This window comes from Pistacia vera, unplaced genomic scaffold (genome assembly GCF_008641045.1).
Source record: "Pistacia vera cultivar Batoury unplaced genomic scaffold, PisVer_v2 Contig430, whole genome shotgun sequence".
NCBI lineage: Eukaryota > Viridiplantae > Streptophyta > Magnoliopsida > Sapindales > Anacardiaceae > Pistacia > Pistacia vera.
This window is the reverse complement of record NW_022196258.1, coordinates 1,915,292-1,926,765: the sequence shown is the minus strand read 5'-3', so window position 1 is coordinate 1,926,765 and position 11,474 is coordinate 1,915,292.

The following is an 11,474-nucleotide window of genomic DNA, read 5'->3' as shown; positions in this document are numbered from 1 at the left end:
TTTTCAGGTCAAAAGTACAGAGATACGTAGCTTGGTTCGAGGGGGCATGTTGACCAAATGTTGAAAGTGGCAGTTTTGTAAATAAACACAAATGTTATGCTGTTTGTGTAATTAGGTGCAGTTGAGTAATTAGGCGCAGATATTATACGATGTAGTTTCATTCTTCTTTATATAACAGAAGAAATTGTAAACTCTGTACAGTTAATGAAAAAAAAAACTTTACGCTACTGAACCAGCTTTACTCTCTGGTTCTTCGCTTTTTCAAATTCTTTCATTTATTGACTAACACAACACATTTTCATATGGTTTGGCAACTTGTCTACATCCATAGGACCAAGTCTTGAAGAAGCTAATCCACTATGATAAACTTTTTGTGTTCAAATACAAAGCTAAAGATAAGCACAACTTTCAAAACACTCCCTATTTATGACAACACTTCAATCTTCATTCTTTGATAGAACCTCTAGCCATCATAGCAAGCTTCACACCCGAGACCACCTAGTAAGCCTTGAGCTCCTCTTAAGGTTCAGCTCCGAAGACGCACTTCAGTTCCAAAAGCTTGAAACTTCTCAAGCATCAACAAGGAACAATGTTCCAGCTATGAACAAAACAAAGTGTAACCAAGGTATTTGTAAATCTACCTAAGCATATGAAACCTGATTCAAAACTAATAAAACCACAAAGAATATGAATAGAACTTCCAGAGGTATATTCAGGTTTGAAATGAAATGCATTGGAGAAGACGAATATAAAGAAACTTGCTCACTAATGCAAGGGGACAGCTAGCCAAAAAGCATTTTACATGTTTAACCATTTTGGGAAAGTTTTCACCAAACTTTCTAGCAACCACTATAAAGCAAAACAAATTTCTTGGTACACCTAATGAGCTAATTACACATGTACATGGACCTCTTACACATGTCTTAGATAAGGATAAAATCCTAACATCAAATGGAGACACAACATGTGTTCATAGAATTTGGCTCTCAGTTTTTGTTGAATTTAATAAATGGGTTTGAAATTACAAGATTAAATTCCTAGATTTTTATGTGGGTTTTGATTTAATATTGCTTATGTTGATGTATGGGTTAATCAGTTGTTGTTTTAAGTTGGGTTTGATAAATTTTGCTTAGTTATTGAGTTAAGTTTGAATGAGTTTAAAAAATTGATGAAACCCTCAACTGTAGAGATTTAAGGATCTAGTTTAATTTTGATATATTGGTTAATTGCTTGATATTTAGAAGATTTGATGAGTTTTCATAGGTTTATAAGTTGAATTTTATCGGGTTAGTACAAATGGTTTAAAAAGTCTAAGTTATAAGATTTGGAGCTTTGATTTATAGTTGATATTTTGACCCCACTGACTAAAAGTCTCCCTGATTATATATCTACTATTTTCTAATTGTTGAGTGCTGTGAATGTGTTATTTTCTCATTAATTACTCGTTTCTTAGAAGATGCAGTTCGAGGATTTCTTTATGATAATTTCTTCTATTTAAACATGCAGCAACTGTTCTGCTTGGTTTTGAATTTAGAATAAACTATTTTCTTTGGCTTGGGATTGTTTTGTACTGGGTGAAATTTTTTGTTCGTCGAGTGTATTGATGATATTAAGCTTACTGGTGGCTACAGAATTTAACTTTACCCTGTTACAGTTTCTGTCTAGCCCTTAGCATTGATATGGTTTTAAAACATTCATCAAGGCATGCACATTTGAAATGTACATAGCATGAAGTAGTTGATAATTTCAAACCTTCATTCTCCATGTTGAAACTGAAGCTTCTTCCAATAAGTATACACCTTTGGGGAAAGCTTTACCAAAAAAAAAAAAAAAAAAAAGAATATTCCCTATTTTCCTCTGTTCTGTTTTCACAAAGGCCTCACAAATTTCTCCCATCCACATCTTTCGTTATTAAATTATCCAGTCCAATTTTGAACATCTTCATGGTACTTTTGCTTTTTGCAATGACTGGAACTACTCTCTAAATTAGAAGATTGGAAAATTTTACTAGTTAAACTACTATATTTTCCTATTCTAATAACTGGAATATTGGTAATCAAGGCAAATTAAAATGGTATGTGCTATACCTCAATCCATACACATATTCTTTCCTTCAAATTTTTATGAAATTTGTCTTTTTTTAATTGCTCGTGTTTCGGTGGAAGAAGCGATTCCAGGATCGGATATCTACATGATATATTTTCCTACTTGAACATGATAGTAGCCATTCTGCTTGATTGTGAATTTATATAAGCTCTTACCTTTCTCTTGGGATTGTTTTATACTTGGTGATTTTTTTTTTATTTTGTTAAGTGTATTGATAATGTGAAGCTTGCTAGTGGCTACAGCCTGAAGAATTTAACTTCACCTCAGTACAGTTCACCAAGCCCTTGGTAGAAGATCATTGTGTTAAACATTAGTCGAAGAAGTGCACATTTTAAACGTATTGGATAAAATAGTTTATAATTCCAAACCTCCATTCTTCATGCTGAAACTAAAACTTCTTTCAATAAATCAAAAGTTCCTTTGCAATTCGAACTTTAAGCGGCGCATTAGGCTATTTTGATCACTAATGACTCATGGAGGTAAGATGAATAGAAGTGGAGAATATGGGGAAACACCAAGGCATGCGGCTGATTCAATGGTAGAGCATCATGGGTTGCTTTTGATTCAATAACTTACCACTTTTAGCTTGATCTTATGATTAATAATATTTAATAATACAATTTACCCACTGACGTGATGTTAATTTGATAATCTATTGCTTTTGATTCAATAACTCATGAGTTGACTATTTTATTCGTCAAAATATAGTTAAAATGCCTACCGCAAATAGCTACGTACACCAAATCTTTATCCTTATTTGTTAAGGAGAAGCTAAAATTTGTAACGCCCCACTTGAGATACGTAGTTAATATTTATTGTTTTGCTCTTATTTGAGTTGGTATAGTGTTCATATTGTTTGGTTGGTCCTTGGTTGAATGGAAATTGTGAGTTGGTTGAGTGGTTGCCCTGAAATTTGTAAAGACTTGGCGAATTTTTGTGTTACAGACTTCGTTGGGGCGAAGAAGAAGCTTCACCGCGGCGATGAAGTCCTGTAACCTACAGTGTAGGTTTTGGAAGTTTTCGCTGGGGCGACAAAAGATTCTTCGCCACGGCGAAGGGAATGACAAAATGTTTATTAAGTTTCTAGAGAATTCTTCCTTTGGAGCACAATGACCATTCTATCCCTAATTAGCAGGAAAAGTGGGGAGTGAAATGCAAGGAAATTGTATGAAGAATAGTTTAAATAGGGGTGCATTTGCAAAGAATTCAAAGGGCAAAAGTGAAATTCCTAAGAAAGAGTAAGGGTAAAATGGGAAAGAGTGAATATATTTTGAGCTAAAAAGGGTTGAAGCTTAGTAAACCCTTCATTTATTCTTCTTCCACCGCCATTCTCTTTCCCCATTTTCTCTCAATTCTTCATTCAAGCTTTCAAGGATTTTTGAGGGTTTTTTGTTGGATCTTGGTAAAGAATTAATCTAAGGCATCCTAAGGTAAGGATTCTTGCTTTAGATGTGAAGTTTTGCATATAATTGTACATTGAAGTCTTATGGTTTTATTATGTAAAGTTGTAGAGAAGGGACAAGCATTTAAAGGAAAGGAAAGTGTAAGTGTGATCTATCCATTATAAGGTAAGTAAATTCCAACCCAAGTTGAGACTTGTGAACTCTCTCTTGAGTAGAGATTGAATAGAAATTGTGTATGCATGTTGTATTTTATGTTATTGAGATGTGAGATGAAGATGCCTATTTGCTTTGTAGTTGTGAAATACACTTCAATTATGAGAAGTGAGATGTGTGTTGAGGATGTAGTTGGAGATGAAATTGAAGGAGATTGAGTAATGTTTTTGGAAGTGTTATTGTATGGCATGAATTATAGCCTTGTGAGGGAGTTTCCTCCCATTTTGGATGGTTCAAGAAAGGAGTAGAATTCTAGATAAAGTAGAGTTTATGTATGCACATGAGTTGTTTGATGAAATGCCTAAGAGAGTCATAAGCATGAGTAGTAACCCTTAATTCTTGCAATATTGCATGTTGGCATTTCATGAGTGCATTAGTGGAGAAGAACCATCCATATGCATTACTTGTGCATTGAGAAGTGGTTAGAGAACTTTGTGAATGAACTACTCTAAGAGTAGAGAGAATGAGAAGAGCACTAAGAATGGGTTGGTGCTTTGTGATCTCCACCCAAAAGTTATGAAAAGCGGGTTGGTGCTTTGTGATCTCCACCCAGTAGTTACTCAAAAAGGGTTGGTGCTTTGTGATCTCCACCCGAAATTCGCGAAGAGTGGGATGGTGCTGTGTGAACTCCACCCAGCCGTGCCTCCGGTAAGATGAGGCCATGACCTATAGCAACAGTTAAGTAAAGAGAGCTGTGTGAAAAATGAGAACTGTAAGGAAAGAATTAGAGAGAGAGTTACGGGGACAGTCGAGTAGAGAATTTATTTACTAAGCATTATTTCGTGCTCACCTCGTTGTTTTTCTTTGTGGTGGTAGGATCTAGGTGAGAACGCGGTTGGATGGGCATCGACAAGCGAAGAGCGATAGCTACACTGTCCACTGTTTTAATACCATTTTGTAAATGATACTCTATTTTGTATAAATAATGTTTATATGTAATAAAAGAAAATTTTGGGCCCATTTACTTTCGCTACTATACATATATTTCTACAAGTATCCTCGTATAAAGCAATCATTACATTTTGGTATCAGAGCAAAGATTTTGGGATTTGACGGTGTACTATTCTCATCACTCTGACGTCTGATAACCGCTATGTAGGTTAATTCTTTCCTTACTATTAGTGTTTCTCAAATTGTTTTAATGTGATTGTTTTGTAGATGAGGTGTAGTAATCGAAAACGTGGTAAGGGTGTGATGAATGAGGGAGAATGTTCTAACCCACAAGAAGCTACGCCCCCTCCCTTGGATGAAGCTAGAGTTCAGGGGATTATACAACAAGTTATGGCTGAAACCCAAGGGAGAGTTGTAACCCCTGTGCAGGTACCACCAACTACTAATGTCGAAAGAGGACAACTGGTACCTCCCCCAGTGCAGAACAGAGTTGAACCGATTTATGGTCTTCCTAGTCAACATCAACCCTCAAAGTTTAAGGGTACCACGGACCCAAGAATAGCAGAAGAATGGTTTAGGGCCGTAGAGCGAACAACAGATTTATTCCCTATGACGGACCAAGAGAAGATCCGGTATACGAGTTTCTTGTTTCGGGGTGATGCCCGAATTTGGTGGGAACTAATGGAAGAAACCCATGATGTGGCAACGATGACTTGGGAAGAGTTCAGACAAGAGTTTAAGGTCGAGTATCGAACAGAGGACCGAGTTCATGAGAAGGTCCAAGAATTTATCAGTTTACAGTAAGGGTCTAGTACCGTGAAGGAGTACTCAGTGAAATTCAACTCCCTTGCAAGATTTGCACCCGAAATAGTGAGTACTCTAGCATTAAGGAGAGATAAGTTTGTACATGAGTTGAAGCCGGAGATAGCGTGGGATATAATGACGAGTTCCGATCCTCCTCGAACTTATAGTGAGGCCTTAAGGCAAGCAATGAGGGCGAAAATCTTTGAGAATAAAATTCCCTTAGTAGGTTCTTCGACAGGACCAAGTGAGCCACCCCCCGCCCCGCAGAGAGAGAAACTAGAGGGTATGAAAGGTAAAGAAATGAAGAATCAGAAGAAGAAGTTTCAGTTTAGACAGAACAGGAGAGAGTGGAAGAATAAGCGACCCCGGACGGAAGGGTTTCCTCTTTGCCCTAAATGTGGGAGGAACCACTCAGGAGAGCGTCTGAGAGACCAGAGGGTGTGTTTTAGGTGCCGACAGCCGGGGCACTTGATAAGAGATTGTAAAGCTCCTCTTCCACCACCCGCACAGAGTCCTAGAGGTAATACGAATGCAAGAGTGTTTACAGTGGCACAGGGTGAAGCGGAGGCCAGTCTATCAGCCGTTACTGGTCAGTTATTATTTCTTTCTGTTCCTTTGTATGCTTTAATTGATTCAGGAGCTACTTATTCTTTTATATCTTATGGGATGATTGAGAGGTTAGGTTTGAAACCTATGAAAGTGACTCAACCTATTAAGATAGAGTTACTCGATGGGATTAGTGTTCTAACGCAAGAGATATTGTCAGGAGAATCTGTAGGGATCCAGGGTAGAAATTTAATGGTTGATCTAATAGTTTTTGATATGCCCGACTTTGATGTGATATTGGGCATGGATTTCCTAGGGAGATATGGGGTAGAGATTGATTGTCGGAAGAAGAAAGCGAGATTTAATCTCGATAATGGAGATAAATTTAGTTTTGAAGAGGGCCATCAGTTAAGCATGTTGATTAGTAGTGTGAAGGCTAGAAAGATGTTGAGAAAGGGGTGTTCGGGATATATTGCCCATGTAGTTCAGAGTGGTGAAGTTCCACAGTCAGAGATTCAAAGGGTGCCTGTAGCTCGAGATTTTCTCGATGTGTTTCCAGAAAAGTTACCGGGTTTGCCTCCAGAAAGGGAAGTTGAGTTTAGTATTGAACTAGCACCAGGGACAGCACCAATATCCAAAGCCCCTTATCGAATGGCCCCAACAGAGCTTCAAGAATTAAAAAAGCAACTCCAAGAGCTTTTAGACAAAGGTTTTATCCGACCAAGTCGTTCTCCCTGGGGAGCTCCAATTTTGTTTGTGAAGAAGAAGAATGGGTCACTACGGATGTGTATTGATTATAGAGAGTTGAATAAAGTGACAATGAAGAATAAGTACCCGTTATGTCGCATTGATGATTTGTTCGATCAGTTAAAAGAAGCCGCAGTGTTCTCTAAAATTGATTTGAGGTCAGGGTACCATTAGGTAAGAGTGGCTGAGCAAGATGTGGCTAAAACTGCTTTTCGTACAAGGTATGGGCATTATGAGTTTGTTGTGATGCCGTTTGGTTTGACTAATGCCCCAGCAGTTTTTATGGACTTGATGAATCGGGTATTCCATGATTACTTGGATCAGTTTATAGTGGTTTTCATTGATGACATACTAGTTTATTCAAAGTCGAGGGAAGAGCATGAGGAACATTTGAGGATAGTGTTACAACGATTAAGAGAACGGAAGTTGTACACTAAATTTTCTAAGTGTGAGTTTTGGCTTGATCAGGTGATATTTTTGGGCCATACTATGTCTAAGGAAGGGATTTCAGTGGATCCGAGTAAATTGCAGGCAATCCTTGAATGGCAGAGACCGAGGACAGTGAAAGAGGTCAGGAGTTTCTTAGGCTTAGCAGGTTACTACCGACGATTTGTAGTAGGGTTCGCCCAGTTGGCTAAACCGTTGACAGCTCTTACTAAACAAAGAACTCCTTTTGTATGGTCAGAAGCATGTGAAGAGAGCTTTTAGGAGTTGAAGAAGAGATTAACGATAGCTCCTGTGTTAGTGTTACCACAGGAGGGTGTAGATTATGATATTTATACCGATGCCTCACTACAAGGACTTGGTGCTGTATTAATGCAGTTAGGTAGGGTGATAGCATATGCCTCTCGGCAATTAAAAGAGTATGAGACACGATACCCTACGCATGATTTAGAGTTGGCAGCCGTGGTCTTCGCACTAAAAATTTGGAGGCATTACCTTTATTGTGCTAAAAGTAATATCTACACCGATCATAAGAGTTTAAAGTATTTCTTCACTCAGAAAGAGCTGAACATGAGACAGAGAAGGTGGTTAGAGATGGTTAAGGACTATGAGTGTGAGATCAAGTATCAACCGGGGAAGGCCAATGTAGTAGCCAATGCCTTGAGTAGAAAAGCTTATCTGTCTCGGCTCACTAAGCAGAAAGAGTTGATAGAAGAATTATGTAGAGAACAGATTGAAGTGATTCTAGGAAGGATTTCCAGGTTAGAGCTTCAGTCTACTTTGCTGGAGGAAGTCAGAGACAAACAAGTGACCGATGAGTGGTGTCGGAGAATAATTTAGCAAGTGCATGAGGGCAAAACAACAGAGTTTCAAGTAAAAGATAGTGTCCTCTATTTCAGGAATCGGTTGTGTATCCCTCAGAATGATGAGTTGAGGAAGAGACTACTTACAAAGGCTCATGACACACCGTACACTGCTCATCTTAGAGTAACCAAGATGTATCAAGATTTAAAGAAAGGCTATTGGTGGCCAGGTTTGAAGAGAGATATTGCAGAATTTGTAGCTAAGTGCCTGATTTGCCAATAGGTAAAAGCAGAACATCAGCGGCCGTCAGGGTTACTTCAGCCACTGGGTGTTCCTAAGTGGAAATGGGAAAACATTTCAATGGATTTTATCACAGGTCTCCCCAGAGTACAGAGAGGGTATAATGCTAAATGGGTGATTGTGGATAGGGTAACCAAGTCAGTCCATTTCCTTCTAGTAAAGGAGAGCACCACTATAGATCAATTGGCTCAGATTTACATTAAGGAGATAGTCAGGTTGCATGGTGTGCCCAAGACAATAGTGTCAGATAGAGATTCTAGGTTTGTTTCAGCTTTCTGGATGAGTTTATAGAGGAATTTAATACCCGTTTAGCATTTAGTACTACCTATCATCCTCAGACAGATGGCCAAACAGAGAGAACGAATCAGGTGCTTGAGGATATGTTAAGAGCTTGCTGTATGGATTATAGAGTATCCTAGCATGAGATGTTACCCTTAGTGGAGTTTGCCTACAACAATAGTTATCAGTCCACAATTAAAATGACGCCTTACGAGGCTTTGTATGGTAGACGATGTAGGTCTCCACTACATTGGGACGAGATCAGTGAAAGGGATGAGTTGAATACTGCTCTTGGGCCAGAGGTGACTCAGAAAATGATAGAAGATGTAAAGTTAATCAGAAACAGAATGAAGCGAGCCCAAGATCGACAGAATAGTTATGATGATTTGAAGAGAAAAGAGATTGAATTCCAAGTGGGTGATAAAGTATTTCTAAAAGTTTCCCCCTACAAGGGAGTGATGCGCTTCGGAAATAAAGGGAAGTTAGCACCGAGATACATAGGTCCATTTGAGATTTTACAACAAGTGGGAAAGGTAGCCTACAGATTGGCACTACCACCTAGTATGGACAAAGTGCATGACGTGTTCCATGTCTCAATGCTTCGGGAGTATGCAAGTGACCCCTCCTATATTTTGAAAGTAGATGATGTTGCCGTAGAAGAGAACCTTGTATATGAGGAGCGTCAGTACAGATCTTAGACCAAAAGATTAAAGAGCTCCGGAACAAAAGTATTCTGTTAGAAAAAGTTCTTTGGCGGAATCACAAGGTCGAAGAGGCCACATGGGAGGTAGAGCAAGACATGCAGAATCGGTACCTGGAGTTATTTGTATGAATTTTCGAGACAAAATTCTTTTAAGGGGGGAGAATTGTAACGCCCCACTTGAGATACGTAGTTAATATTTATTGTTTTGCTCTTATTTGAGTTGGTATAGTGTTCATATTGTTTGGTTGGTCCTTGGTTGAATGGATATTGTGAGTTGGTTGAGTGGTTGCCCTGAAATTTGTAAAGACTTGGCGAATTTTCGTGTTACAAACTTCGTCAGGGCAAAGAAGAAGCTTCGTCGCGGCGATGAAGTCCTGCAACCTACGGTGCAGGTTCTGGAAGTTTTCGCTTTTCTTTGCCACGGCGAAGGGCATGACAAAATGTTTATTAAGTTTCTAAAGAATTCTTCCTTTGGAGCACAACGACCATTCTACCCCTAATTAGCAGGAAAAATGGGGAGTGAAATGCAAGGAAATTGCATGAAGAATAGTTTAAATGGGGGTGCATTTGCAAAGAATTCAAAGGGTAAAAGTGGAATTCCTAAGAAAAAGTAAGGGTAAAATGGGAAAGAGTGAATATATTTTGAGCTAAAAAGGGTTGAAGCTTAGTAAACCCTTCATTCATTCTTCTTCCACTGCCATTCTCTTTCCCCATTTTCTCTCAATTCTTCATTCAAGCTTTCAAGGATTTTTGAGGGTTTTTAGTTGGATCTTGGTAGAGAATTAATCTAAGGCATCCTAAGGTAAGGATTCTTGCTTTAGATGTGAAGTTTTGCATATAATTGTACATTGAAGTCTTATGGTTTTATTATGTAAAGTTGTAGATAAAGGACAAGCATTTAAGGAAAGGAAAGTGTAAGTGTGATCTCTCCATTACAAGGTAAGTAAATTCCAACCCAAGTTGAGACTTGTGAACTCTCTCTTGAGTAGAGATTGAATAGAAATTGTGTATGCATGTTGTATGTTGTGTTATTGAGATGTGAGATGAAGATGCCTATTTGCTTTTTAGTTGTGAAATACACTTCAATTATGAGAAGTGAGATGTGTGTTGAGGATGTAGTTGGAGATGAAATTGAAGGAGATTGAGTAATGTTTTTGGAAGTGTTATTGTATGACGTGAATTATAGCCTTGTGAGGGAGTTTCCTCCCATTTTGGATGGTTCAAGAAAGGAGTAGAATTCTAGATAAAGTAGAGTTTATGTATGCACATGAGTTGTTTGATGAAATGCCTAAGAGAGTCATAAGCATGAGTAGTAACCCTTAATTCTTGCAATATTGCATGTTGGCATTTCATGAGTGCATTAGTGGAGAAGAACCATCCATATGCATTACTTGTGCATTGAGAAGTGGTTAGAGAACTTTGTGAATGAACTACTCTAAGAGTAGAGAGAATGAGAAGAGCACTAAGAATGGGTTGGTGCTTTGTGATCTCCACCCAAAAGTTATGAAAAGCGGGTTGGTGCTTTGTGATCTCCACCCAGTAGTTACTCAAAAAGGGTTGGTGCTTTGTGATCTCCACCCGAAAGTCGCGAAGAGTGGGATGGTGCTGTGTGAACTCCACCCAGCCGTGTCTCCGGTAAGATGAGGCCATGACCTATAACAACAGTTAAGTAAAGAGAGCTGTGTGAAAAATGAGAATTGTAAGGAAAGAATTAGAGAGAGAGTTAGGGGGACAGTCGAGTAGAGGATTTATTTACTAAGCATTATTTCGTGCTCACCTCGTTGTTTTTCTTTGTGGTGGTAGGATCTAGGTGAGAACGCGGTTGGATGGGCATCGACAAGCGAAGAGCGATAGCTACACTGTCCACTGTTTTAATACCATTTTGTAAATGATACTCTATTTTGTATAAATAATGTTTATATGTAATAAAAGAAAATTTTGGGCCCATTTACTTTCGCTATTATACATATCCTCGTATAAAGCAGTCATTACAAAATTAGAAGAGGAACTGGTTTTTTTTTTTTTTTTCTTTGTGATTGGGGGTATTTGACCCAGTTTACGAGTGGTTAACTAATCTCCTGAAGTCTCGAAGTTGACAGCCGGGTAAGTCTCCTCAATGGCCACCTCTATTAGCAATCTAGATGAATCAAACTCAACACCTCTTGAATAATACACCCAAGAGTAATAGTTAACCACTGGGCCATCTAGTGGTGGTTAAAGGAACTCGGTTTCAA